The sequence below is a fragment of the Eschscholzia californica genome, unplaced genomic scaffold (assembly GCF_041429995.1).
Source record: "Eschscholzia californica isolate CP2 unplaced genomic scaffold, dmEscCali1.0.p SCAF_5, whole genome shotgun sequence".
NCBI lineage: Eukaryota > Viridiplantae > Streptophyta > Magnoliopsida > Ranunculales > Papaveraceae > Eschscholzia > Eschscholzia californica.
In genome coordinates this window covers 41444816-41451140 of record NW_028238472.1, presented here as the reverse complement: position 1 = coordinate 41451140, position 6325 = coordinate 41444816, and the positions used below count along the sequence as shown (strand labels likewise).

General features: G+C 34.3%; 1 pseudogene; it reads right to left on the bottom strand.

Moving 5' to 3' along the window:
- Positions 1-2357: 2357 nt before the first annotated feature.
- LOC147539284 (24-methylenesterol C-methyltransferase 2 pseudogene) lies at positions 2358-5238 on the bottom strand (annotated as a pseudogene).
- Between the last annotated feature and the right edge of the window lie 1087 nt (positions 5239-6325).

Sequence of the window (6325 nt, the reverse complement as noted above, 5' to 3'; positions counted from 1 at the left end):
CACCTCCCAATATAAGTTGTGGAGAGATTCGCGGGAGGGTTGTTATTTTTTCTAAAGTTTAAAATCATCCATTAATTTATGAGATTAAAGGTATAAATTTTTATAAATAACGACATAATATTCAATTTTTTCTTTTTAAGAAAGGAAAAAGTTATTATACAAAAATATTAAAGGAAACGTACGTTGCTCATATGATTGATTGTTGTGGTTGGCTCGACGGGTAAGGTGTATGTGTTTTTTTGTTGGGGTCAGGGGCTCGAATCTAGGGTTTTACTCTTCTACACCTCTATTTTTTTTAATTGCGCTGAGAATCTAGATAATAAAACAAAAGGGAAAATGATGACTGGGACAAACATCCTTTTTTAATAAAGGATATTGTCTAGAAGCCTTTCTCAAAATTTAAAATATAGTCCTTCGTAGAAATAAAGTTACCTATTTAAAAAACAACAATCATTTCCTTCTTAGAAATAAAATAACTAATTTACAAAAAAAAGAAACAAAATAAATTTCAAGGGTCAAAAAAAGAAATTAAAATCTCTCTCTCAATAAAATAATAACTAATTTAAGAGAAAAAAAACAAAAAAAGTAATACAAAAAATAATAACTAATAAAAGTCTCTCTCTCTCTCTCTCTCTATAAAATATGATAATAAATTTCGTAACATTTGATTGATACAAGTGTCCGTGCTCTAAGGCACAGGATATACCCTAGTAAAGATAAAATATGAAGTCTGTGTACAATTGTAACATAAGTTGGTCCTTGGCTGATTGGTTAGATCTCTTTCTTGAGTTGGGAATGAGCTGAGGAGGTGGGTTCAATCCTGCTGGAGACTCTCCATTTGGGCTCATTGTTTTTTGACATTTTTCCTGATAAATTTCAAGTAATAAAAGTGATATATCTATGGAGATTGATAATGAAATAATTATGAAAAACTTTCAAGTAATGAAAATTCGTAAAGATTAATTATGAATTATAAAAATATGAAATCTATTTAAAATAGTGAGTTTTTGAATCTTTTAGTATCAATTATTGGTGGCAATAATTATATATTTTTTTATCAATATAAAAGTATGGTTGTAAATTTCCGGGTATTGTAATTTTTCAGATCCTCCTAAAAGTATTTTCTGGATACGCCACTGCCGAGAGACACGAATATATGCCTGACATAAATCTACGACCGAACTCAAAAAAGACCATTGCGTTATACATACGACCTCCAAAGTAATATGTATATATATATACAGCTCTGATACTATACATATACATACTACTTTTTCATATCTCTTTCAATATCTATCAATGTTATTATAGTTTTGTTGATTTTGCAAGATAACTAGATTTAATACATAAAATTTAAGTGATAATTAGTACATTTTAATTATTATTAGTCGGGTGATTATTAGAATTAAAAAGGGAAGCCAACTAAAATTTTGATACTGGATCTCCAAATTCACAGACACGACGTTGTTGTATATATAAGGGTAGAAACAATATAAGAGAAAAAATGGACTGACTCGGGATGACATAAACAACATAATGATTTATATTTAAATAGATTCCAATTAATTTTAATTTTCTTTTTCATTTTTAATTACAGTGAACCTTATTTCCCATTTGGTCCCAGTTTTTGGACTATTCACCAATAATTTTCAAAGTCGTTTGATGGTGATTGAATATAGTAAGTCAAGCAGAAATAATAAAAAAAATATGTGGTCAGTGAAGACCAGAGAGCCTTCAACACAAAAAAAAAAAAAAAAAAAAAGACCAGAGAAATTTAGAAAGTGGAAAGCCAACGGTAAGTCAACAGGTCAACTGAAGACCTCCGTTACCACATTTCAGTACTGATGCCAACGCCTTACCCCTGTTTTACTACATAAACTTATGGGTTATTTTGGAACTGACCCCCTAGTTTATGACCAGCTTTCCGCGTAGTCCCTTATTTTATAAAAAATGTTTAGATGGCCGTCTTTCTATCGTTACCGTCACATTACCGTTAAAAATCAGATTTTCCATTTCAAATTTACCCTTCTTTTAATTCTTTTACATCAACTCATTTTTTCTCTCTAAAAACTCTATCTCATAATCTCTTTTTCTTTCTAAAAGCTCTATCTTTCTACTACCACCATTAAATTAAACCTACGGACCAAATCAACATGGATTTGTTGGTGGTGTCTCGAGATCCTTCTCGTTTAACTTCAATTTTTTTTTAGCTATTTCAGAGATCGCTTCATAAAAATTCTCTCTTTTTCATCATCTCTTTCTCTCTCTGAAAACTCTCTCTCCCTCTCATCATATCTTTCCCTTTCTAAAAACTCAATCTTTCTGATACCACCACTAAATTAAACCGAGGGACCAAATCAACATGGATTTGTTGGTGGTGTCGGCAGATCCTTCTCATTCACAACTTCAAATCCAACTTTTTTTTTTGCTATTTCGAAGATCTGTTCATAATTTCTTAGTTGTTACCCATTCATAATATATATATATATATATATATATATATATATATATATATATAAAGATCCAGGTTTTAAAACTGTAACAAAAATCATAACAAACTTCTTAAAAGTTTTGGTGCATGACAAGTTGTTTCAATTGAGTAAGCGCCATCAAATGAATTATCAGTAAATGACATTTCTAGAAAATTACCCCACATAACTTGACAAAGTGAGTCTAACATGCTTTTTTAATATGGATCTGGCTCGTTCAACTTGATACTCATTAATGGTGATTCCGATGACTTTTGGCTCAGAATGAGAAGCGATTGCTCCCATCGGACCACCAATACCACATCGAGCATCTAGGATTGGATCTCATGGTTTAAAACCATTTCTTCATCAATAGAAATTGCATCTATATGAGATTTACCAGGAATTGATGGTGAGAAAGGAATTGATGGTGAGAAATGTGTCCCCAACTCCATTTGTAAATATCAGTTACAAGATATTAGAAAGTATAAACGAAGGCTGGAATTTTTGATCTTTTAGGCGACGAAAAAAGGGTGATTTGGCCAAAACTTCCTACAAAATTTAGAATTTGGTTAAAAAGGATCAGTCAATTTTCTTTAGTCTTTAGCTCCTTGAGTACTTTTTTAATTTGTAATACCTTGGTACAGCTTTGCAGTGCCTTGCGACTGCTTTGCAACGCCTTGCGACAACTTTGTAGGGCCTTAATTATGACAACTTTGAAACGCTTCGCGACAACTTTACAATTGCTTTGCAATAGCTTTGGAGCACCTTGCACCTTTTAACAGTTTTGGAACACCTTGCAACACCTTTGCAATGCCTTAGTAAAAAATATTGGATTTTTAACCAAACAAAATACAAATATTTGGGGGTTTTTTTTTAAGTAAAACATAATTTGAGTTTTTAACAATTTTTTTTAACTTGTCTTTTTAACTAAAAAAAAATTTAAAATTGTGTCGTCAACCCAATTTCCTGCATGACTATTAATGTTTGTATTTGTCTTGGACTTTCTCTCTAGAAATGAATCTTCAATTTGGACCAAAACCCAAATCCAACAACAACTTCTCCCAAAGCCCTCCTTTACCATCTACCAATGGAGATCTTCAAACTTTATTTGGGTCTTCTTCTTCTACACAACAAGAAGAGATTTCTGCAATCAGAGAAATTAGGGATGGAAGCGATTAATCCTATACCCGAACTCCCCAATTTCTATGATTTATTCTCTCTAATTTTTATGAGGGTTTATTTTCCTTCTCTATCTCTCTCTAGAATCAGTGATCAATAGAGAAGGTGGTGGTGGTAGTTGCTTATATGATATTCTCTCCAATTTCTAAGTGGGTTTACTTTATTGTTCTTCTCTGTTTATGATAAAATTTGAAATTGAATTTTTATAGAATCTGAAATTCAAGCAGATTTCCTGATGATGGTTTATGATAGCATCTAAGATGATTGTTCTTCAAAAGAGACAGATTTTTGGTTGATTCTGGTTTGTTGGATAAACGACTTCTTGAAAATTCTAGGGTTAGGGTTTGTATCAAAGAAATAGATGATGAGAGAGAGAGAGACAGTTTTTCGAGAGAGAGAGAGACTTTTCGAGAGAGAGAGAGAGAGAGAGAGAGAGAGAGAGAGAGAGGGAGAGAGTTTTCGGGAGAGAGAAAGAAAGTTTTTGAGAGAAAGTTTTTCGACAGAGAGGTAAAGAGAGAGAAAGTTTTTAGAGATAGAGGGTGAGGATTTCAGGGAGAGTTGACTACATGGTTAAAAGAAGAGTTAATTCCTATATGGCCCCCTACTTTGTGACCAGCTTCCTTTATGGCCCCTTTTTTTTTCGTAAATTCAAATATGGCCCCCTTTTTTGATGTAATTGTCCTAACTACCCTTCTTAATTCTAAATTTAATACATTTAAAAAAATTTATTTCCACCTCACCCCTCTCTCTCTCTCTCCACCTCATCTCTCTCTACAACTCACCCCTCTCTCTCTTTCCAACTCACCCCTCTCTCTCTCCAACTCACCCCTCTCTATCTCCAACTCACCTTCATCTTCTCCGATTGAAGTCGCCGGCCGGAGATTTTTCCGGCCGGCGACTTCCCAAAAAAAAAAAAAATTCTCTCATCTCTCTCTCTCTAAAAATCCGGCGAAGGGGGTTTCCCTTTGCCGGAAGTCGTGAACAGACCGATCTGGTCTGTTCAGGGCAGACCTTCAAAGGTGTGATATTGGACTTGAATCATTAACTTCATATTTTGGTCTTTTTGAAAATTAGGTTTTTTATGACTTTAGTTTGACAAATAAGATCCTTTTCAGTAGTTGATGGTGGTTGGATGGATCTTTTGCATATAAATTTGGCTGATTTTAGTGAATGTGAAAAGTCCTGATTTTAGGGTTGGTTCATGAAGAAGGGGATATAACCCTAAACAAAATTTCCTGATTTTAGGGTTTTCTTTAGCTTATTTGTTGACTACTGAGAGCTAGTCGGCCAGCTAAATGTGTAATTTCAATTAAATGTGGCAGATAACAAAGGAAATTATGATGTTAAGGTCTCTGGTGTGAAGATATCTCCAGATCCAGTTATCAGGGGCAAAGAAGCCACCTTTAGCATTTCTGCATCTACTGGTAATACTTCTGACATCCAATGTCAAATTTGAAGATTTTCTACCTCTTTTATGAATTAGTAGTCCATTGTGTTGTTCGTGTCTTTCTTGTCTGCTATGAAAATCTGAACGTGAATTATGCAATAAAATGACAATCTTCAAAGTTGGAAAACTTCGAAGTTTCATCTTCTGTCGGTTAAACACTTAAGAATTTTTCATTTTTGAAGCTTATTGCTGTTTCTGTTTCTGTAATTTGATTTGTCTCTGTTCGTGTTTTTTTTATCTTTCATAACGAGAGCTATGATGAATTTGTCATTTTTGAAGGTTATTGCCCAATATCTGCCGAAAATTCCGCGAAACACTTAAAAAATGCTCCCAACGCTTGAATCTTTCATAACCAGACCTTTGAAGGTCTGCCGTGAACAGACCAGATCGGTCTGTTCACGGCTTCCGGCCAAGGGAAACCCCCTTCGCCGGATTTTTAGAGAGAGAGAGAGATGAGAGAATTTTTTTTTTTTTTGGGAAGTCGCCGGCCGGAAAAATCTCCGGCCGGCGACTTCATCGGAGAAGATGAAGGTGAGTTGGAGAGAGAGAGGGGTGAGTTGGAGAGAGAGAGAGGTGAGTTGGAAAGAGAGGTGATGTGGAGAGAGAGAGTTGACATGGAGAGAGATGTGTGGTGGAGAGGAAATGAGGTGGAATTATAGTTTTATTTTTATTTTTAATTTTGAAAAAAGATTTAAAGGAAGGGTAGTTAGGACAATTACATCAAAAAAGGGGGTCATATTTGAATTTACGAAAAAAAGGGGGCCATAAAGGAAGCTGGTCACAAAGTAGGGGGCCATATAGGAATTAACTCTTAAAAGAAAGAGAGTATGTTTGGAAAATGAAAAGATAGGCAATGGACGTCAACGCCAGAAAGAGGGCCATCTGAGTATTTCCACTAAATTAGGGGGTTACGCAGGAAGCTGGTCATAAATTAGGGTGCCATTTGGAAAATAACCCTAAACTTATCTGAATATTCTCAATTGCCTCTTCAATTTAGAATACCTATTGTGCCCTTTCATATGACTATTACTAGATCACTATACACTATTCACTACTGACGCTAGGCCGCGACTTTGGGGAATAAAGAATAATTTCCGGGGAATAAGTTCTTTAGGGAATCAATGTCTTTTTGTATATTCTAGGAGGCATATTTTATTTTAGTCCAAAACTCACTTGATCAGACATTACCCCCTAATCGTCATCTTTTTTTTATCACCTTCACCACAAC